This window comes from Triticum dicoccoides, chromosome 3B (assembly GCF_002162155.2).
Source record: "Triticum dicoccoides isolate Atlit2015 ecotype Zavitan chromosome 3B, WEW_v2.0, whole genome shotgun sequence".
In the NCBI taxonomy this organism is placed as follows: Eukaryota; Viridiplantae; Streptophyta; class Magnoliopsida; order Poales; family Poaceae; genus Triticum; species Triticum dicoccoides.
In genome coordinates, this window is record NC_041385.1 from 345403168 (window position 1) to 345427110 (window position 23943).

A 23943-nucleotide genomic window follows, 5' to 3' on the forward strand; every position below is an offset into this window, starting at 1 on the left:
ACGTGTTTCATGATGCTCTCTTTGCGCTTCAATTCTTGTCTTTCTTGTGAGCATCATTAAAATTATCAATGCCTAGCTAGGGGCGTTAAACGATAGCGCTTGTTGGGAGGCAACCCAATTTTATTTTGTGTTTTTTGTTTTTTCTTATGTTTAGGAATAAATAATCCATCTACCTTCTGTTTGGATGTGGTTTTATGTTTTAATTAGTGTTTGTGCCAAGTAGGACCTATAGGATAACCTACGATGATAGTTGATTTGATTCTGCTGAAAAACAGAATCTTTGTGCGCACGAATTTGGTTATGATAAATTACAGGAACATGCTTTTGCGTTGATTCTTTTCGATGCTGATCAATAAACAAATTGTCCAGGACTTCCTATTTTGGTAGATGTTTTGGAGTTCCAGAAGTTTGCGTTAGTTACAGATTACTACAGACTGTTCTGTTTTTGACAGATTCTGTTTTGCGTGTGTTGTTTGCTTATTTTGATGAATCTATGGCTAGTAAAATAGTTTATAAACCATAGAGAAGTTGGAATACAGTAGGTTTAACACCAATATAAGTAAAGAATGAGTTCATTACAGTATCTTGAAGTAGTCTTTTGTTTTGTTTCACTAACGGAGCTCACGAGATTTCTGTTGAGTTTTGTGTTGTGAAGTTTTCAAGTTTTGGGTGAATTCTTTTGATGGATTATGGAACAAGGAGTGGCAAGAGCCTAAGCTTGGGGATGCCCATGGCACCCCCAAGATAATCCAAGGACACCAAAAATTTAAAGCTTGGGGATGCCCCGGAAGGCATCCCATCTTTCGTCCACTTCCATCGGTAATTTACTTGGAGCTATATTTTTATTCACCAACATGATATGTGTTTTGCTTGGAGCGTCTTGTATTATTTGCGTCTTTGCTTGTTAGTTTACCACAATCATCCTTGCTGTACACACCTTTTGAGAGAGCCTTACATGAATTGAAATTTTATAGAATACTCTATGTGCTTCACTTATATCTTTTGAGCTTGATAGTTTGCTCATAGTGCTTCACTTATATCTTTTGAGCGTGATAATTTTTGCTCTAGTGCTTCACTTATATCTTTTAGAGCACGGTGGTGGATTTTTTTTAAAGAAACTTGATCTCTCATGCTTCACTTAGATTATTTTGAGAGTCGTTAATAGCATGGTAATTTGCTTAATGTTAATATACTTGGTAGTCAAGATATGTGAAACTTTCTTTTGAGTGCATTGAATACTAAGATAAGTTTGATGCTTGATAATTGTTTTGAGATATGAAGGTGATAATATTAGAGTCATGCTAGCTGATTAGTTGTGAATTTAAAGAATACTTGCGTTGAAGTTTGTGATTCCCGTAGCATGCACGTATGGTGAACCGTTATGTGATGAACTCGGAGCATGATTTATTTATTGATTGTCTTCCTTATGAGTGGCGGTCGGGGACGAGCGATGGTCTTTTCCTACCAATCTATCCCCCTAGGAGCATAAGCGTAATACTTTGCTTTGATAACTTCTAGATTTTTGCAATAAGTATATGAGTTCTTTATGACTAATGTTGAGTCCATGGATTATACACACTTTTTCCCATCCTTCCACCATTGCTAGCCTCTCTAGTACCGCGCACCTTTCACCGGTATCATACACCCACCATAAACCTTCCTCAAAACAGCCACCATACCTACCTATCATGGCATTTCCATAGCCATTCCGAGATATATTGCCATGCAACTTTCCACCGTTCCGTTTATTATGACACACTCCATCACTATCATATTGCTAGCATGATCATGTAGTTGACATTGTATTTGTGGCAAAGCCACCGTTCATAATTCTTTCATACATGTCACTCATGATTCATTGCATATCCCGGTACACCACCGGAGGCATTCATATAGAGTCATATTTTTGTTCTAAGTATCGAGTTGTAATTGTTGAGTTGTAAGAAAAATAAAAGTGTGATGATCATCATTATTAGAGCATTGTCCTAAGTGAGGAAAGGATGATGGAGTCTATGATTCCCCCACAAGTCGGGATGAGACTCCGGACGAAAAAAAAGAGAGGCCATAAAAAAAGAAGAGAAAAGGCCTAAATAAAAAAATGAGAGAAAAAGAGAGAAGGGACAATGCTACTATCCTTTTACCACACTTGTGCTTCAAAGTAGCACCATGATCTTCATGATAGAGAGTCTCTCATTTCGTCACTTTCATATACTAGTGGAAATTTTTCATTATAGAACTTGGCTTGTATATTCCAATGATGGGCTTCCTCAAAATGCCCTAGGTCTTCATGAGCAAGCGAGTTGGATGCACACCCACTTAGTTTCTTTTGTTGAGCTTTCATATACTTATAGCTCTAGTGCATCCGTTGCATGACAATCCCTACTCACTCACATTGATATCTATTGATGGGCATCTCCATAGCCCGTTGATATGCCTAGTTGATGTGAGACTATCTTCCCTCTTTTTGTCTTCTCCACAACCACCATTCTATTGCACATATAGTGCTATATCCATGGCTCACGGTCATGTATTGCATGAAGATTGAAAACGTTTTGAAAATGTTAAAGTATGAAACAATTGCTTGGCTTGTCATCGGGGTTGTGCATGATTTAAATACTTTGTGTGGGGAAGATGGAGCATAGCCAGACTATATGATTTTGTAGGGATAACTTTCTTTGGCCATGTTATTTTGAGAAGACATAATTGCTTTGTTAGTATGCTTGAAGTATTATTATTTTTATGTCAGTATGAACTTTTGTCTTGAATCTTTCGGATCTGAATATTCATACCATGATTAAGAAGATTTACATTGAAATTATGCCAAAGTATCACTCCGCATCAAAAATTCGTTTTTCCTGAGGAGCCCGTCGAACAAGAGCGTTTCAAATGCAGGCTTATGGCCACGGCAAGCAGCCTCAAGAAAAAGTAGCAACAACTTAGAGCTGACCAAGACTTGCTAGCCGATAGATGGACTGAAGTCCTCGTGGCTGAAGAGTATGAACTCGAACGCCCCTCCAAGAGCCACCCAAAGCGCAGGCTGCCACCCCGATTAGAGGAGGAAGCACCTAAGCCTACATCACCAGCGCATGATACGGCCGACCGGCCACCTCGTGGCCGCGACAGAGAGGCCTCTCGGCCCTCCACTCAAGCAGCACCCCAGCGCCGCTCAAAAAATACCAAGGCACTGGGAAATGCGCCAGACCTGTGGGATATATTGGAGGACAAGGCAAGACAAACAAGATTGATCTACGGATCGCGTGGGCACCCCATGATACGTGATGATAACTGTCATGCCGGACATGGCAATTCCGGCCGGGCCGAACACAGTAGACAAAGCTCATTTGAGCTGCGTCGTGATATAGCCCAATACAGAGGCACCGCACACCCACTATGCTTCACAGATGAAGTGATGGATCATCAAATCCCTGAGGGTTTCAAACCCGTAAACATCGAATCATACGATGGCACAACAGATCCTGCGGTATGGATCGAGGACTACCTCCTTCATATCCACATGGCTCGCGGTGATGATCTACACACCACCAAATACCTCCCACTCAAGCTTAAAGGGCCAGCTCGGCATTGGCTTAACAGCTTGCCAGCAGAGTCAATTGGTTGTTGGGAAGACCTGGAAGCCGCATTCCTCGACAATTTCCAGGGAACTTATGTGCGACCACCAGACGCCGATGACTTAAGCCACATAATTCAGCAGCCAGAAGAATCGGCCAGACAATTCTGGACACGGTTCCTATCCAAGAAAAATCAAATCATCGACTGTCCGGATGCAGAGGCCCTTGTAGCCTTCAAACATAACATCCGCGACGAGTGGCTTGCCCGGCACCTAGGACAGGAAAAGCCGAAATCCATGGCAGCCGTCATAAAACTCATGACCCGCTTTTGTGTGGGAGAGGACAGCTGGCTAGCTCGTAGTAACAACATGACCAAGAGCCCTGGTAGTTCGGATACCAAGGACAGCAACGGTAGGTCGCGTCGCAACAAGCACAGGCGCCGCATTAATGGCGATAATGCTAAAGATACGGCAGCCAATGCCGGATTCAGTGGTTCTAGACCCAATCATTGACGGATTTCACCTCTAGAGTCCTAATGCACGGCGGCAGCAGCCTGAACCTGCTTTATCAGGATAAAGTGTGCAAGATGGGCATAGACCCCTCAGGGATTAAACCCACAAAGACGACCTTCAAAGGCATCATACCAGGTGTAGAGGCCAACTGTACAGGCTCAGTCACACTTGAAGTGGTCTTCGGATCACCGGATAACTTCCGAAGCTAGGAATTAATCTTCGACATAGTCCCGTTCCGCAACGGCTATCATGCACTGCTCGGACGAACCGCATTTGCAAAGTTCAATGCGGTGCCGCACTACGCTACCTCAAGCTCAAGATGCCAGGCCCTCGAGGAGTCATTACGGTCAACAGAAACACCGAACGCTCCCTCCGAATGGAGGAGCACACGGCGGCCCTCGCGGCAGAAGTACAAAGCAGCCTCTTAAGGCAATTCTCCAGTCGGGCTATTAAACGTCTAGACATCGTCAAGCGCGCCCGGAGTAACCTACAACAAGACCGCCTGGCAGGTTCCGAGCACGCGTAGCAATGCGGCCCCAACCCCAGCCCTCGCGAAATTGCGAAACCAAAACTACGCGTACATAACTACGCTCTGGAAATACCATGGGCATTTGGGGAGGGGCACGACCATGGCAGGCCCAGAATGCGGCTCAATCGCACCAGGGGCTCCCAATTGTTTCATTCTTCTTTTCTCTTACTTTCAGGACTCCTTTTTCAAGAAGCCCTGTCCGGCAGTAGAATCACCGAACACACGATGCAACAGCCAGAGAAGCAGAAAGCTACGTCAAATGCCCAGGTGGTCTCCATAACGAGCAGTATACTTGTTTTACATATCATTCCACAGCTCGCTCCTGGAGGGAGACATGTCAAATAGTCCTGTCCCTTGCTTATCGCACTATTTGTATCGTTCTGCTTTTACCACAGCTTTTTTGAATAAACAATGCATCGCTTTTGCCTATTATTGCATTCCTTTTTTTCTTTCTATACATGTTCACTTATGACATGTTGCATCCGTACACTTCGGTACGGCCAAATACACCAGGGGCTTAAGTACCCCAAAATATGGTGTGATAAGTCCGAACACTTTCACAAGTGCGGCACCCCGAACTTATAGCATTATATGCATCGGCTTCGAATCATGTCTTGGGTCAATAGTTGGGTTTGCCCGGCTCCCATGTTTTGGTACCTTAGTTCCGTTATATCAGCTAAGGTAGCGTTGGGAGAACCACTGCGATTGTGCCCCGGTTGAGCTGGGTGGAGCACCTCAGTGGAGAAAGCTAAAACTGACTGTCATGATAGGGCGAGAGCCGGTCTCTGTTCGAGAGGTTTTTCGAGTCCCTAAAGACTTATGCTGCTTAGAGCGAGGAGTCGGCTCTGTCCGGCCCAGGCGTGGATAGCGCCCCAAACTCGGTCTTCCGAAAACTAGGGGCTTCGCCAAAATTTAAAATTATAGAATTCTATGGCTAAGTGAGAGTGTTCAAGCACTATAGTCCGGTTGCCTCGTTCGTTGCGTTGAGCGCCTCCCTCGAAGGACCCAAGAATGGGAAAAAGAGCACTCAAGTTTATCCCGAGCACCCCAGCACTCGCGGCATGGGGGCAGAAGCCGACGACTCGCCATCTCTCAGAATTAATAAACAGCCGCACAGAAGGTAATATTTTAAATTCACAAGCGTTGCTTAGCGCATATGAACAAGTTTTCAAGCGTACAGGATAACAAATGCGAGTTTACTCAAAAATTACATCTTTGGAGCATTCACCTGCTATAAGGCGGGCACCCTTCAGGACGCCCGCATAATACATCTCGGGCGTGCGATACTCCCTGCCCGACGGTGGAGCGTCCGTCAAAAGCTTCTCAGCGTCCATCTTGCCCCAGTGCACTTTAGCACGGGCAAGGGCCCTACGGGCACCTTCGATACAGACAGAGCGCTTGACGACTTCAATCCATGGACAGGCGTCCACCAGCCGCCTCACCAGCCTGAAGTAGCTTCCGGGCATGGCTTCCTTAGGCCACAGCCGAACTATGAGGCCCTTCATGGCCTGTTCGGCCACCTTATGGAGCTCGACCAGCTGCTTCAGTTGGTCGCTCAAGGGCACCGGGTGTCCGGCCTCAGCATACTGAGACCAGAACACCTTCTCCGTCGAGCTCCCCTCCTCGGCCCGGTAGAATGCGGCAGCATCGGACACACTGCGGGGAAGATCTGCGAATGCTCCTGGAGAGCTCCGGATTCGGGTAATTAACAAGTAATTCACTTTCACGTGCTTGCTTTGCATGAAGAATGCCTTACCCGCAGCTATCTTCTTTATTGCCTCAATTTCCTGGAGAGCTTTTTGGGCTTCGGCCTTAGTGGCTTTGGCGCTCTCAAGAGCCGAGGCGAGCTCGGACTCTCGAGTCTTTGAGTCACGCTCCAAACTCTCGTGTTTTTCCACGAGAGCCTGGAGCTCTTGCCGCACCTCCACCACCCGCGCCTCCTGCTTCTCTCACTCGGTGCGTTCCGCGGCCGCATTGCTTTTGGCCTTGGACACCGCTTCCTTCAGGGTCGCCACTTTGTTCGTGGCCCCTGTAATTCTCACGTTATTCCTGTTATTTTTTGCAACCACATCTTTTATATACTTCAATAAGGTATTACTTACCCTCCTTGTCCTCGAGCTGCTTCTTGGCAAGGCCGAGCTCGTTCTCGGACCGCTCGAGGCTCTGCTTCAATGCATTGACCTCTGCAGTCAGTGCGGCAGAGGTCAGCAGCGCAGCCTGCATTCCCATATTGACACGCTTATGTTAGACTCCTGCTTATATCTTTTTAGATCCTCAGTTCGGCTTTTCTTTCCGAACACCAAACTGAGCATCATGGGCTACTGTCTATGCGGTAATATTTTTACACATCTTAAATACATACCTCAAAGCCTCTTAGAAGGCTGGCACAGGCTTCAGTCAGCCCGCTCTTGGCAGACTGAACTTTCTGGATCACCACACTCATAACAGTGCGGTGCTCCTCGTCAATGGAGGCGCCGTTGAGCGCCTCCAGCAAATTATCCGGTGCCTCCGGCTGGACGGAGGTCACCGGTGTCGCAGTCTCGCCCTTCTTATGAAGGGGCCGCCTGCAGGACTCCGGAACCACTGAAGGTTCCGGTGCGGAGTCCGGCCCAGGGCCGGACTTAGAGCCCTTTGGGGTTTGACCCCCCTTATGCCCGGAGCCCGGGAGGTTGCCTTGCGGCACCTCCGGGACCTCCTCCTCCTGGCTGGGCCCCTTTTGGGATCCCACCTTAGTGTCATCAGCAGCGCGAGGAGAGGAGGTGGCCGGAAGTGAAGTGCTATTCACGTCCGACGGAGCCAGGGAGCCGCTCGTTGAAGTGTCGAGCCCGTCCTTGGGCGGGCTGCAGGGTTGTATTAGGCGTTAGGAGATTCTATGCGACAAACAAAATGCCATGAGTTATTCTGGTATCCGGACACTTACGAAGTCGCCAGGGGCTTAGTCCTCGGTGGCCACTCCTCTTCATCATCGTCGGCGTTGGTGGAGTAGTCCGGAGGGAGGGTCCTTCCCTTCTTGGACCCTTCAGCCTCCCCCGTTGGGGCGGCCTTCCTTTTCTTCTCCCCCCCCCCCGCTAGGGGAGAGGCCTCTTTCTCCTCCTCCTCGTCTTTGCGGGAGGAGTCCACCTCGGAGTCATCGGATGATGAGTCCGACAACACCTGGCGCCAGGAACTCCTTCGAGTTCCTGTGGCCTTCTTCTTGGCCTTCTTCTCCGGCACCACGTGAAGTGCCGGAACCAGCAGCCCCGTCAATCGGGCGTCCGCTGGGTCTTCTGGCAAGGGAGCCGGACAGTGAACCTGCCCGGACATCTTTTGCCAGGCCTATCAAAGGTAAGGGAGTTTTAGATCCCGCATAGAGTCAAACTATGGAAAACAAGAGTCCCGTAAAGGGCAAAGTAGCTTACCTCACTGGCTTGACGCTGCGAGCTGTATCCGCGATCTTCGGTAGCGGATGTGGGAGCCTCGGCGCCCTTGAACAACACCTTCCAGGCATCTTCATACGTAGTGTCGAAGAGCCTGCTCAAGGTTTGGTGCTGTGCCGGATCAAACTCCCACAAGTTAAAGGCCCGTTGTTGGCACGGGAGGATCCGGCGGATGAGCATGACCTGGACTATGTTGACGAGCTTGAGCTTCTTGTTCACCAAGGTTTTGACGTAGGATTGGAGTCCGGTAAGCTCTTCCGAATTACCCCATGATAGGCCCGTCTCTTTGCAAGAGGTGAGCCGTGTAGGGAAGCCAGATCGGAATTCGGGGGCCGCTACCCATTTAGGGTCACGCGGCTCGGTGATGTAGAACCACCCCGATTGCCACCCCTTTATGGTCTCCACAAAGGAGCCCTCGAGCCAGAGGACGTTGGGCATCTTGCCCACCATGGCACCTCCGCACTCCGCTTGGCGGCCGCCCACAACCTTCGGCTTGACATTGAAGGTCTTCAGCCATAAGCCGAAGTGGGTCTGGATGCAGAGGAAGGCCTCGCACACGACGATGAACACCGAGATGTTGAGGATGAAATTTGGGGCCAGATCGTGGAAATCCAGGCCGTAGTAGAACATGATCCCCCGGACAAATGGGTGAATTGGAAAACCTTGTCCGTGGAGGAAGTGGGTGAGGAACACCACCCTCTGATGGGGCACGGGGGTGGGGATGAGCTGCCCCTTGTCAGGGAGCCGATGCGCGATGTCGCTGGACAAGTATCCGGACTTCCGCAGCCTCTTGATGTGCCCCTCCATGACGGAGGAGGCTATCCACTTGCCTCCCGCTCCGGACATGGCTGGGGAAGGTTGAGGCGAGATGTGCGGACTTGGGCGCTGGAGCTCGACTGCGCGGAAATGGATAAGCAAAGGAGGAAGAAGGCGTAGGTAAAAAGGTGGATTCTTATCCCCTTATATGGACGGACGAAACTATGCGTCCCCACCAGCCTGGTAAAACTCGCTTATCTCCCAAGCGCCGTAATCAATGGCGCGGTTGGGTTACCCACGCCCGTATTGATGAGAATCCCGGAATAAGGGGACACGATCTCTGCTTTGAAACGACGTGCCAAGGAAACCGCCTCGCTAGACGCGCTGAGGTGGAATAGTCAAAACGATTCGAATAAAGGCTTGGCCGTGGTGTGATGTCACGCCACGAAATACGTCAACAGATTGAACTTGTGTAAATATTATTCTCTCTATGGTGGTATGTGGAACTTATTTTGCAGAGCCGGACACTATCCTTGTGTTCAAAATCTTCTATGAAGTATTCGAAGGAGGAACCCGCCTTGCAATGCCGAAGATAATATGCGCGCCGGACTCGTCGTCATTGAAGCCTGGTTCAGGGGCTACTGAGGGAGTCCCAGACTAGGGGGTGTCCGGATAGCCGAACTATCATCTTTGGCCGGACTCCTGGACTATGAAGATACAAGATTGAAGACTTCGTTCCGTGTCCGGATTGGACTTTCTTTGGCGTGGAAGGCAAGCTTGCCGATACGGATATGTAGATCTCCTACCATTGTAACCGACTCTGTGTAACCCTAACCCTCTTCAGTGCCTATATAAACCGGAGGGTTTTAGTCCATAGGACGAACAACAATCATACCATAGGCTAGCTTCTAGGGTTTAGCCTCTCTGATCTCGTGGTAGATCTACTCTTGTACTACCCATATCATCAATATCAATCAAGCAGGAGTAGGGTTTTACCTCCATAGAGAGGGCCCGAACCTGGGTAAAAACATCGTGTCCCTTGTCTCCTGTTACCATCCGCCTAGACGTACAGTTCGGGACCCCCTACCCGAGATCCGCCGGTCTTGACACCGACACTAACCCTCTCTCTCTTCTTTAGTTGTGCGCCACATAAGCATATTTGCTAGTTCCAAGTGCATGTTACCGATTATGTTATCCCCACTATGGCCAGCCTAAGCTTTTACTTGTGTAGGTGTGAGAACCGACAAGAATTAGTACCAATTGTGCTATTTCATTGTCCGCATTTGAGTGATCTTTGATCCATCTTCAACATCGGTCAAGGTACATTTGGTATAAGTTCTTCTCTTTCTACCACTCACATTTTGCTTGGAATGATGGATAGGCCAAGTTCTTCTACCAACCCACTCTTCATTGAGCAATACGACGACATGTCATCATACGTCACCAAGAGCCACCTCTTTGGTGCACAACGAGCATTGCATCAAGAGCAACAAGCAATGAGCGACCGCATCGACAACCTTGCCACTGACTTGCGACTATCCAAGCAACGAACACGCGACTACTTAGAAAACAAGCTCGACGCTCACAAGCAAGAGAACGATGCAAGAATGGACGAGATCCGACAATTGTTGGTGAACCGCCATCCTTCCACTTCTTCATACTCAAGACGGAGCTGGTCAAGTCAACACTCCGACGACACCATCTCCGGCTCAAGTACACCGACATCAAACACTCTTCGATGAGCCGCGCGTCAAGACCATCAAGCATCTCGCTATCCTCTACACGACAATCATCCACAGAGCAAGTCGATGAGCAAGTACTTCGTCATCGTCCACACCAAGATCCTTATGCACAAGCTCAAGAATGACAATGTCAACATCACCAAGAGGAAGAGCGAGCGCGACAACATCAAGATGAACAAGACGCCGAGGCTCAGTGTCTTCAACAACAACAACAACGTGAAGCACAAGCTCTTGAGGTGCAACGTGCCCTTCGATAATCAAGTCGAGCCATTGCCAAATGCAACCGTGATAGGCGTAATCAAGAGGAAGCACTTCGAGAAGAAATCCAAGAGCGGAACTACCAACCAAGAGTGCAACGTCATGTTCCTCAAGTTCCTCCACAAGCTTGACAAGCTCCTCCACAACCTCAAGTTCAACAAGAGCAAGATGACTATGGACATCCTCCACGCCAAGAGCAACATGAGGTTGATTATCCTCCACGTCAAGGCATCATCATCACCCTCGACCCCAACACAATGAAGAGCAACGCTATGGCAAGCTAAAGTTCACCATACCCAAGTTCAATGGAAGCAATGATCCCGAAGAATACCTATCATGGGCATTGAAGGTCGACAAAATCTTTCGTTTGCACAACTATGAGGAAGAGAAGAAGATCGCTATGGCATCCCTTGAGTTCCAAGATTATGTGCTCATATGGTGGGAACAAGTCCTTGAGCACCGAGAAGCAAGAGGTGAACCACCAATCACCACTTGGGCTCAAATGAAAGATGTCATGCGAGCATGTTTTGTGCCCACCTACTACAACCGTGATCTCTTCAAGAAGCTCCAACTACTCAAGCAAGGAACAAAGAGTGTTGAGGAATACTACAAGGAAATGGGGATAGCCATGATACGGGCCAATGTCATGGAAGAGGATGAGCAAACTATGGCACGTTTCTTGAATGGCCTTAATCATCCCATCAAGAAGATTGCCGACTTCCAACCCTACTCCAACCTCATTGAGCTCGTGCATCAAGCTACTAAAGCGGAACGTCAAGTACAAGATGACTTCAAGTACGCCAAGTACTCATCCAAGACTTACGGCTTCTCCAACACCCAAGCTTCAACGACTCCTCCAACTTCTACCTCAACCAAGCCATCTACAAGCAATGACGACAAGTCAAGTTACAAGAAAACTTCGACAACCTCAAGTCATCCTCCTCCTACTACAAGCAACTTCAAGCCACGTGCCTCATCATCTACTCTGACCATCTCCTTCAAGTGTTTCACTTGCGGTGGTCGAGGCCTCTAGTCCTTTCAATGTACAAACAAGCGCACCATGATCCTCAACAACGACGGAACCTATGATTCCATGAGTGAAGAGGAGATGGAAGCCCTTGAGCAAGTGGCCATGCACCGGTGCATGAACGAGGATGAAGATGATCAAGTCTTTTGTGATGAGGATTCAAGCTCCGCTCTCGTTGTCTCCAAAGTCTTGACTCTTCAACATCAACAAGACGAAGACCAAAGATGCCACCTCTTTCACACAAAGGCCAACATCAATGGAAGGTCCGCCAAGGTCATCAACGATGGAGGTAGTTGTCACAACTTGGCAAGTGAAGAACTACGCTCCAAGCTCCAATTGGTCAAGATGAAGCACCCGCACCCATACAAGGTCCAATGGCTAAGCGATTCTGGCAATATACAAGTTCCCCTCCTTAGGGGCCTTCCCTTTCTCAGTAGCCGTGAACCTCCTCGCCGGTGCCATGAGCTTCGCAACTACGGCAAGGTGGAGAAGAAGAAGGAACGGGCAGCAAAAAGATGAAGATAGAGATGAGCGAGGAGGGCTCTGCCCCTCCCCCCTCATTTATAGCCAGAGGGAGGCAATTCGCCGGCCTCCATGATACTGCGCAATGATGGTTCTCTCTGCATGCAGAAGTGACTCGTCAAGTCGGGCAGTTGCCGAGGCAGTGTTGGGAAGCGGGAACGCCCACGTCCCATCAATCGCCGTACGTCGCCCAATGCCGCAGGTGGTTTGGGCCCGCGGCGCTCCGCACTTGCCCGTTGGCTTCGCCTAGAAGCCAAGTCCGAGCGCGCCTTAGGCCCGAGGGATACTATCGGCATTCTGGATATGGGGGTACCCAGACTTGCCTACCTGCGGCCCGTGGTGTGGATCCATCGACAGCCTGGTACAGCCTAGTTTCAACACCAACAACCCAAGTCCCTCGCGAGGGGCCAAGCCTCGCGAGGTGGACGACACCAAGACCTCCAAGGGGATCAGCCTCCTCAGGATGACTCCCGAGGAGCGGAGATTTCTATGCAAGGCTCACCTCGTGAGGTTTAGATGACGTGAGCCATGACGATCGAGGCCAGGCAGGCACCAGGCGAGCGGCAGCAGGCGCAGTGTACCGGTTTCATCTTTGGTTCAAGGGAGGCAAGCAGCAGGCGCGGAGTTCTGAGGAAGCAACCAAAGGTTTCCATTCCCGTGCAACAAGACCAAGACCGCCAGGACGGCAGGACCGGAGGATTTTGTAGGCGAAGACCACTTTAGTCAGGATAAGATGTACTTGTTGTCTCCCTTCAAAATTGGCCGCTGTGGGATCCCTTCCCGCCTCCATTCGGGAAGAGGACCAAGGCCACTATAAATAGGACCTAGCCACCACCAAGGGAACGGGATCAAACGACATCGGCTCCACCCTCACCAGCTCACTTGAGCCCAAGAACACACCTCCTGATGTTCTTCTCCTCTGCACTAGTTCATCCCTAGCCCCTCGAGGGAAATCCACCACAAAGGAGGAGCAGGGTTTTACACCGCAAGGTGGCCCGAACCTGGGTAAATTGCCGTGTCCCATTTGCTTCGAGATCGACGCGCTAGGCTGTGACATTGGTGAGTTGGAAGACTGGGGAGAGTGAGATCTTTGCACGCACCCCAGAGTTCGAACCTCTGAAGGGTTTGCGGAACCCAAAATCTGACACGTGCCTGCCCTCCAGTTTCTTCCTCCTTGCCGGAGAACGGCGCTGTCCTGATCCTGGGGAGGCACCGGACTCCAGCTATGCTTGCCTCCTGCCTCTTCGACCTCGTCCTGTAGGAGATGGACAGGGGCAAAGGCATCACGAGCACTTTATCTTTTTTCAATCTTAAACTTGTAGGCAGTCAGCAAATTTTAGTTCAAATAATGTAATCTCTCGAGTCCATGTTCGTGTTCTGTAATGCTTGTACTTGTATCAACATATTAATGAAAAAGGCAAACCTTGCCGGGAACCCATGCATGTATATGTCCATGCAGAGGTGATATGCCTCTTTAGTGTAAATAAATGAATTTTTTCCAGCAGGCTATCTTGCTGGTACACTTTTTGTCTGCCAGAGAGCCATATCTGTCAGGTTACAGACAAAGGGACCAGCCCCCCCGCCAAATTCCTTGTGCCAAAGGCCACTGCGACCATTCTGACCGAAGCAATGTTCGACTCAGGAACGGAAGCACCTATGTCAAAGAAAGAGTGGCGAGGTTTTCTAATACATAAGTTATAGCTTATAGAACACGAGCGGACAAGAGGTAGAACTTATCTGTTTGGCTTGTCGGGGATCGCAGTGTCGGGCAATCTTCTCAACTCCTTGTCGAAGCCAAGTTCACGACACGAACCTGCAGCTTCATGCAGATGAGAATGAATGATGCGATCCTATCTATATGCATATGCAGATGCTTATGAAATGCTTATGCAGTGATCTAGAATGCTCATCCATGCATGCAATCTAGGTTGGGGCCCCCTATAGTGCTTCTTTATTTTCTCTTGCACGGGGTCATCGCCCCGGCTTTGTACAAGGGGTTACATGCAACTGAGGCAAGGTCTGCACAAATGGCTGGCTGGCGGGCAGGGCCCGACAGCCTCGCGCCTTATGGGTAGAACTTGTGAAGATGCTCGATATTCCATGAGTTTTGCAACAGAGTTCCATCTCCGGTCTCCAGACGGACTGCGCCGTGTCTGGTGATTCGTACTACCCAGTAAGGGCCTTCCCACTTTGGTGATAACTTGTGTGTACCCTTGGCGGACTAAATGCGCCTAAGGACAAGGTCACCTTCCTCAAAACACCGGGCATGAACCCTGCGGCTATGATAGCGACACAAGGATTGCTGATAGCGTGCAACACGCGTAGCAACCCGAAGACGATTCTCCTGGAGTAGCACATCGTCGTCACGCTAGTGCTGATCTTGCACGATTTCATCGTAAGAAAGCACTCCAGGCGACCCATAAATGAGTTCTATGGGGATAACTGCTTCCGCCCCGTAGACCAGAGAGAAGGGAGTCTGCCCAGTAGCTCGGTTTGGTGTTGTTCTGAGGGACCAGAGAACTACCGGCAGCTCCTCCATCCACCGCCTGCCGTGCTTTTGCAACATATCAAAGGTTCTTGTCTTGAGTCCGTGTAGCACTCCAGCATTCACCTCTCAGCTTGTGATGTGAAATGAACCTCGAGGCGAGGGTCGATCCGTTGTTGGCCCGATCTTTCATGGCACAAAACTCCATCGCAACAAGAACTAGATGCGGGTTTACAAAGATGTTCACAAACCTCGCAAAAACAACACCCCAACCCCTTGATATGAAGGAATAACATGGACGAACCGTATAGGTTCAGCTTGTAATCTCATACGCGTTGCGTCGCAGGAACTCACATGCCAGTAGAGACTTTTGACAAGATTTCTCAAAACTCGATAATGGCCGATGGCTGAAAACACACACGTGTCTAATTCATCTCAAAATAACCTCCATTACATAGTTGCGACATGACTTTATATATAGCCAAGTCCTCCTAATTTTGTGTGACCAACAAACTGGCCGCACCATACCTATCTCTCTAATTTTCTTTAATCTAATTCAAAAGGAAACGATCTCGACATGCCAAACATAATAACGACTTAACTTAATCTAAGTATGAATGGGACTCTTTTATTTGTGCACCATGTCATTTAGTTTGCTCTGCTTGGTGGCCCCCATCCAGACTCCTTTCAACATAGCAGGTCCCACATGTTGCACCTCTGAAAGTGCAACTATCCCTAGGTGGTTTTGGTAATTCCTAACAACATATAGCTCATTGAGCTAACATTATTCCAAGATAAACATTTCAGGAAAAGCTCAATGAAAGTCATGGCATGGATGAAAAAAGTGGACCCCTCAAAATGCCAAGGACAAAAGGATTGGCTCAAGCTCAAAGCTCAAGACTCTACATTTTATATTTTCGTGATCCAAGATCACATTGAGTCTATAGGAAAAGCCAATACTATCAAGGAGGGATGAGGTGTTGCTTAATGAGGTTCTTGCTCCATAGTGCTTAGTGATATGCTCCAAAACCCTCAACTACTTTCCCACATCCACATATGACCTAAACCAAAAGTCAAACTCGGCCCCACCGATTCTTTCTATCCGGTGCCACCGAGTTCAGATGTCATAGCCACTGCCACAAACCCTAGGCAAATTGGTCTCACCGATAGGGATCTCGGTCTCACCAAGATGGGATTGTAATCTCTCTGTTTCCCTTCGTAAGGTTTCGGTACCACCGAGATGAGCGGTTGGTCCCACTGAGATTGCAATGTAAACTCCCTGTTTCCTTTTCGTAACATTTCGGTCCCACCGAAATGAGCGAACCGGTCCCACCGAGTTTACCTGACCAACTCTCTGGTTAGCTTATTACCAAAATCGGTTCCACCGAGTTTGTGTAATCGGTCTCACCAAGATTATGTTATGCCCTAACACTAATCATATTGGTCCTACCGAGTTGCATATCGGTCCCACCGAAAATCCTAACGGTCACTAGGTTTGCTGAATCGGTCTGACCGAGTTTACCAATTTGGTCCCACCGAGTTTGGCAAGTTGTGTGTAACGGTTAGATTTTGTGTGGAGGCTACATATACCCCTCCACCTCCTCTGCATTCGTGGAGAGAGCCGTCAGAATGAACCTACACATCCAACTTGCATTTTTTGAGAGAGAATCACCTACACTTGTGTTGAGGCCAAGATATTCCATTCCTACCATATGAATCTTGATCTCTAGCCTTCCCCAAGTTGCTTTCCACTCAAATCTTCTTTCCACCAAATCCTAATCCTGTGAGAGAGAGTTGAGTGTTGGGGTGACTATCATTTGAAGCACAAGAGCAAGGAGTTCATCATCAACACACCATTTGTTACTTCTTGGAGAGTGGTGTCTCCTAGATTGGCTAGGTGTCACTTGGGAGCCTCCGACAAGATTGTGGAGTTGAACCAAGTAGATTGTAAGGGCAAGGAGATCACCTACTTCGTGATGATCTACCGCTAGTGAGGCAAGTCCTTCGTGGGCGACGACCATGGTGGGATAGACAAGGTTGCTTCTTCGTGGACCCTTCGTGGGTGGAGCCCTCCGTGGACTCGCGCCGTTACCCTTCGTGGAATGAAGTCTCCATCAACGTGGATGTACGATAGCACCACCTATCGGAACCACGACAAAAACATCAGTGTCTCCAATTGCGTTTAAATTCTCCAAACCCTTCCCTTTACATTCTTGCAAGTTGCATGCTTTACTTTCCGCTGCTCATATACTCTTTGCATACTTGCTTGAATTGTGTTGAGATTTCTTGACTTGTGCTAAGATAGATAAAATCTGCCAAAGACTAAAATTGAGAAAAGGATAAGTTTTTATTTGGTCAAGTAGTCTAATCACCCCCCCCCCTCTAGACATACTTTCGATCCTACAAGTGGTACAGAGCTTTGGTCTCCATTTGCTTTGATTTCCATGGCTTTTGGTGGTCATAGCCTTGGTTTCACAGCCTAGGAGAGTATGGCGTCTAGCGAGGGAAATTATCACCGTAGAGGTCGTTACTTTGATGGTACTAATTTTTCTAGTTGGAAGCATAAGATGAAAATGCATATTCTTGGACATAACCCCGCCATTTGGGCTATCGTGTGTATTGGCTTGCAAGGTGAATTCTTTGATGGGAGAGAATCAAACTGTGAAGCTAGCGTAGAAGTGTTGAAGATGCTGCAATACAACGCTCAAGCTTGTGATATAAGGAAAATTCTTCAACGGATTGTGCCCCGAAGAATTCAACAAAATCAACCGTCTTGAGAATGCAAAGGAAAATTGGGATACTTTGATTGGTATGCATGAAGGTATCGACTCCGTCAAGGAATCCAAGTTGGATGTGCTTCAAAGTCAACTTGACAAGTTCAAAATGAAGGATGGTGAAGGTGTCGCTGAAATGTACTCTAGGCTTGCTCTTATCACAAATGAGATTGCCGGCTTAGGAAGTGAAGAGATGACCGACAAATTCACCATCAAGAAGATCCTAAGAGATTTGGACGGAAAATATGATACCGTGTGCACATTGATCCAAATGATGCCCAATTACAAAGATCTCAAGCCAACGGAAGTCATTGGAAGAATTGTTGCTCATGGGATGTCACTCAAGGATAAGGAGGAACTTCACAACAAGTCAAGTGGTGCTTACAAAGCCTCATGTGAAGCCCCCACATCATCAAGTGAGAAACAAACCTTCAATGAAGAATTGAGCTTAATGGTGAAGAAATTCAACAAGTTCTACAAAGAGTAGAAGCAAAGAGAGAAGCTCCAAGTCAAGGTCCTACAATGACAAAAGATCTTCTAGTCGAGAGCGCAATTGCTACAATTGTGGAAGACCCGAACACTATTCCAATGAGTGTACGGCACCCTACAAAAGAAGAGAAGAATCACCCAAGAGGAGAAGTAGAAGAGAAGAATCACCACGAAGAGAGAGGAGGAGTAGAGATGATCGTTATGAATGAAACATCCCGGAGAAGCAAGGATTCGGAAAGGAAGGACAAATCATCAAGGAGCTACACAAAACGAAGACATCAAGCTCATGTTGGTGAATGGGTATCCGAATCCGACTCAGACAATCACTCCGAGAGAAGCTATCACTCCGACTCTGAATATATTCAAGATGAAGGTGTTGCCGGTCTAGCACTTGTGACAACCAACTCCTATGACATATTTGATTCACCAAATGAAGGACTTGGAAGATGCTTCATGGCTAAAGGCCCAAAGGTAACACACCCCGAGTATGTTGATTTCAATAGTGATGAAGATGACTTGTTAGGTGATGATGATTTATTTGTTGACAAGTCTAGTGATGAATACTATGATGAAACGTCAATTAATCATGCTAATCAAGATAAAACGAATGACAATGATAAGGAGAAGATTGAGCTTCTAACTAAAGAACTAAACACTCTTAAGTTAGCTCATGAAACTATCTTAGAAGATGATCGAGAACTTTTAAGGACTCATGAGAAGTTACGCTTTGAAAAGCTCAACCTGGATCAAGAGCATGAGTTCTTAAAGGCAATCAATGATGATCTTCGTAAGAAAAGTTCTTCTTACATTGCCAAGCGTTTACTCTTATATACTTACATGCCTCAAGTCAAGTCTATTAACAAGAACAAGAAGGTTTCTTCCTCTAGTAGTAACAATAATCATGCTAAATCCAATGTTGTTGCTACTAGTAGTTCTCTTAATTCCACTAATTATTCTCTTAGCCAAGTTACACTTGAGCAAGAAAAAAGCTTATTGAAGGGAATTATAGAGAAAGGTGTTTACAAGAGCCTTGCCGGGAGTAAGCAATTTTAGGAAATTGTACGCAAGCAAGGAAGGCACCGGAAGAACCAAGGTGTTGGTTTTGAACAAAAGTTCAATGCTAATGGAGTTGAGTGGGAAGAAGATCAATACCCCAAGACGAAGTTTGTTCCTCAACAAGAGAAGTATGATCCTACTTCCTTCAAAGGGACACAAGCCCAAGATGATCTTCCACCACAAGACCACAAGCAAAAAGGCAAGGACAAGCTTCAAGAGGAGATTGATGCATTTGAAGAAGCTCCAAAGGCCTTGGTCAAGTGGGTTCCCAAGACTACATCAAGTTCTACTTCATCAAGTACGACTGCAACTCCAAGGATTCCCATCAAGACGATGTGGATCCTGAAGAAGAAGAACTAGAGAGTTCTTGAGGGTGACTCCGCCAACATATTTCACTCATATCATTTTGGAAACAACAAGTGCAATCAATTTTCACATCTTGCACTAGTTCAAGGAGTCACAAACCCTCTTGTCGGTAAGACAAGGGACAAGGTAACCTAATGCTCTCATAGACATCATTTTGTGTGTGGATCACTCTATATCTATGGATATCCTTGTTTGTTCCTTGTGGGACTAACCCGTGTAGGTATTTAAAGTGCAACTCACTCCAAAGGATTGCTCCAAATGATCTACATCAACATTGAGCATCCACATCTTCAACACCTACATGAAGTCATCATCGACAAAACCCAAGGTTAGTTCATCCCTCTTAGGGGGATCTCACATCTAGGGGGAGCTTTACTCTAAGAATTGAGTCAAAGCAACTCTAATGGTGTGAACACATCAATGCATTATGTAAAAGTGGTGACCCCACTTGAGCTTAAATGATGAGTATGACCTATGATCAAATGTTCTCATTTGACTCGTAAGTCAATATACTCATATATAGATGACCTAGTCATCGCCAATTGCTTGATAGATGCTAGAATTGGTTGTGCATGCTTTGCCACATATTTCATTTGCCATTTTATTGTGTGAGCATGTTGGTTGCATATTTTACTCATTCGAGGACATCCACTTGTTGTTTTGATTGATTGGTTTCTTTTTCTTTTGCCAAGTGGATGGACAAGAATGCCTAAGAACCTTCTCTAGCTATCTATGCTTTTCTTGTCTCAAACTCTATTCATGCTACATCACAAAATTTGATCAAGTCAGATTCGAACCACTCTGTGTGAGGAGCACTCGGAGTCCCCGATTCGTCATAGACTTAAACTTCCCAAACTTCTTTGTGCCTTTTGGTCTGACCGATTCTTCCATTTTGGTCATACCGAGATCACTAAGTCGATCTAGGTTTTCAATCTCGGTGCAACCGATTTGAACTTTTCGGTCACACCGAGTTGCTGTAACTGTTAGCAGTTATGCATCTCGGTGCCACCGAGTTGTTCCACTCGGTCACACCGACAGGGTCGGGCTATATATACCCACGGGCGAAACTTTGGAAATTTTCTCCGAACTCTTTCGCCCGCGCTTAGCCCGCTCTGCCTCCAGGGTCTCTGGATCGTCCTCCTCATCGCCAGCTGCCTCCAGCCGCTGGTCTCCGCTGCCGTCAACGGAAATCATCCCCGCCGTTGCCTCCATAGAGAGATCATCGCCGAACTAGGGTATGGACTCGATCACTGTGCTATCCCCATCTGATTCCTAGCACATTGTGTTCGCCATGAATCTTGCCACGATTGAAACTATCTTATCTAGTCAAAACACTTCATAGATTAGAGATGAATTGAAAATGTAGGGTTATGTTTCCGCCGAAACCATCTCAGACCCACGAAGTTGTAGAACTCGGTTCCACCGATTCGGCTAAGGCCATTGCACATGTGATTCTTGGTCTGACCGAGAATTGCAAATCGGTGTGACCGAGTTTAGGACTTTGTGAAACCCTAGCAGTCTCGGTGCCACCTAACTGTGACTCGGTCTGATCGAGTTCACTAGTTTAGGTTCCAAAAGCTGCTTCGGTATCACCGAGTTTACAAATCGGTAGATCCAAAATGCTTTATGTGGAAAACTAAAACTGAGTTTTTGACTCATTCTTTGAAAAACCTCTGTAGTTTGTGATGCCCATCCACTCTATCTCATCTATATCTATTCATAGGTTCTGCAGTCAGTATTTGCAATATGTCTGATCCTTATGCAGTCAGGAGGAGAACTGCTGTTGACTACAGGTTCCATACAAAGGAACAACATGATTTCTATGAGACAGTGCTGCTGGACAAGAAGCCAATAGTGTGTGACATGAGGTGGGTGGACTGGAAATACATGAAGGAGAATGAAAAACACTATCCTGGTGTGTTTGATAGCTTCAGTGCTTGTGGAGTGGCAGACTTTGTTGGGCAAAAGCTCACAAAGTGGAATGATGAGCTAATAATGCAATTCTACTCCATAGCACACTTCTATCCAGATGGCAGGATAGTATGGATGTCTGAAGGTACTAGGTACCAATCATCAATTGAAGAATGGGCTAATCTAATCAAAGCACCTAAGGAGAAAGAGGATGACTTGGATGTCTATGCCTAGAAGAAGATGGATCACAACACTATGGCACATATGTACAAGGAGATCCCAGATGCTGCTGTTGAAACACATAAGTTTGGATCAGTACATTGCCTTCTATCAGGACTGCCAACCATCAACTGGATCCTCAAGCACACTCTCTTGCCCAAGTCAGGTGATCACAACATGATCAGAGGCCATGGAATAAATCTGCTACACTTATTTGATGTGCCACAAAAGTTCAAGGTCATGAGTCTTATAGTTGAAACTATCAAGAGGACAGCTGCTGACCAAAAGAGAAGTTGTGGGTATGCCACACAGATCCAGGAGCTGATTAAATCCAAGATGGGAACTAGCACATACTTGTTGGACAAGGATCACATGCCTATCTATCCAGACTTTGAGGACAAGCAAGTGGTTATGGATGAAGATGAACCATCTTCTGTGCAAGCACATGCAAAGAAGGAGAAGGCAAGGACAGAGAATGCTACCAAGATGCCAACAATGGAAGAGGCATCTCAATACTTTTTGAAGAGCAAATAGGATCATCTTGGCTACTTGATTGCATCCACTCTAAGGATTGAGAAGGGTCTGGCCACCTTGACTCAAAACCAGGAGAGCCTGGAGAGGATCATGGAGCAGAAGTTCTATGACTTGGATGTGAAGGTAACTGAGATCCAGTCTGTTGTTGAGCAACTCCAGGATGATATGCAGGAGTGGAAGGGAAAGACAACCACTGAGGCATTTTCCAGAGTGCCTAGAGCTCAGAGATCAGCTGCAGTGCCAGTGACAGACACCAGAGCCACATCATCTGCACCAGCTACAGCCCTAGTGCAACCAGCTCCAGCACCTACTCCACCAGCTCCATCCACATCTACCGAAGTCTTCATCCAAGGAGCCATCTCTACACCACCACCTGAAGATCAAGCCTGAGAGATGATTTAGTGCTATGCATTTTATATGAACTTTTTGGTAACTTGTTGCCAAAGGGGGATAAAAATGTATAGATCATATGCTTCGAGAGAGAGCGTTGCTTTTTATTCTCTCTTGCTTTGGTGTTTGAACTTTATTTACTTATTTGAGATACTTTATGTTTGTGTGATACTTGGATGATCATGTGTTTGATCATATGCTACATTAATGCTTGTTGGATGACATTATCCTTTTATTCCTATATGATCATTTACTTTGCTTGGTGATGAGGTGATGAGTGCATGTATTTAACTATTATCATTTTTTAGCGCTCCACCAAGATTTATGTGACATGGAAGAGTAAGCCATGAGGCTAACTCTTTGTGCATTTGCAGTCCAAAGAAAATTTTAAACTATGCACAAATTTAGGGGAGCTCTTGCTTATCACATACTTCTCAAAGCGACAATGTTTTTCACTCTTATTATCATTTGTCGAAGCTTTGATCTATATGTTGTCATCAATTACCAAAAAGGGGGAGATTGAAAGTGCAACTATCCCTAGGTGGTTTTGGTAATTCCTAACAACATATAGCTCATTGAGCAAACATTATTCCAAGATAAACATTTCAGGAAAAGCTCAATGAAAGTCATGGCATGGATGAAAAAAGTGGACCCCTCAAAATGCTAAGGACAAAAGGATTGGCTCAAGCTCAAAGCTCAAGACTCTACATTTTATATTTTAGTGATCGAAGATCACATTGAGTCTATAGGAAAAGCCAATACTATCAAGGAGGGATGAGGTGTTTCTTAATGAGGTTCTTGCTCCATAGTGCTTAGTGATATGCTCCAAAACCCTCAACTACTTTCCCACATCCACATATGACCTAAACCAAAAGTCAAACTCGGCCCCACCGATTCTTTCTATCCGGCGCCACCGAGTTCAGATGTCATAGCCACTGCCACAAACCCTAGGCAAATCGGTCTCACCGATAGGGATCTCGGTCTCACCGAGATGGGATTGTAATCTCTCTGTTTCCCTCCGTAACGTTTCGGTACCACCGAGATGAGCGATCAATCCCACCGAGATTGCAATGTAAACTCCCTGTTTCCTTTTCGTAACATTTTGGTCCCACCGAAATGAGCGAACCGGTCCCACCGAGTTTACCTGACCAACTCTCTGGTTAGCTTATTACCAAAATCGGTTCCACCGAGTTTGTGTAATCGGTCTCACCGAGATTACGTTATGTCCTAACACTAATCATATCGGTCCTACCGAGTTGCATGTCCGTCCCACCGAAAATCCTAACGGTCACTAGATTTGCTGAATCGGTCTGACCGAGTTTACCAATTCGGTCCCACCGAGTTTGGCAAGTTGTGTGTAACGGTTAGATTTTGTGTGGAGGCTATAT